Raw genomic sequence first — 475 nt, 5'->3', positions numbered from 1 at the left:
TGATATGGATGACTTGGCAGTACTTCTTCATGCTGCTGAAGTCTTTCTCCAGCTGCTTCTTGCCATCCTCATCCCACCATTTCTTGCAGTACTCGATAAAGGCCTTCTTCTTAGATTTATGCCAGTTCTTCTAGAAATGACTCTTGCACTCATCACTGATGTGCTCAACGAAGGCAGTCTTGAAGGTCCAGACGTCTCAAGGGGTTCCCACGTAGCCCACGATGCCCACAACCACTATGGTTGTCTCCACAATGGTCACAGCCTCTACCACCTCCTTCTTGTTCACCTTGGATCCTGGCCTGTTGACTTTCCACATGATGTGGGTCATGCCAGCCTTGTATCCCAGGAAGGCTGTGAGGTGGACCAGCTTGGAAGGGTCATCTTTAGGGAAGCTCTTCGCCTCCCTGTGATGCCTGCTGCTGCACTTCCAAGGCAGGAAGCTGAGGGACCCAAGTCTGGGACCAGGTCTTGAGAC

At 51.6% G+C, this 475-nt stretch overlaps 1 pseudogene; it reads right to left on the bottom strand.

Annotated features, from left to right (window-relative positions):
• Positions 1-13: 13 nt before the first annotated feature.
• Positions 14-454, bottom strand: LOC105512720 (annotated as a pseudogene).
• Positions 455-475: the final 21 nt, after the last annotated feature.

Source organism: Colobus angolensis, unplaced genomic scaffold, assembly GCF_000951035.1.
Source record: "Colobus angolensis palliatus isolate OR3802 unplaced genomic scaffold, Cang.pa_1.0 Scaffold2187, whole genome shotgun sequence".
In the NCBI taxonomy this organism is placed as follows: Eukaryota; Metazoa; Chordata; class Mammalia; order Primates; family Cercopithecidae; genus Colobus; species Colobus angolensis.
Note: the sequence above shows the minus strand (reverse complement) of the source record. Positions and strands in the feature narration are given on the sequence as shown.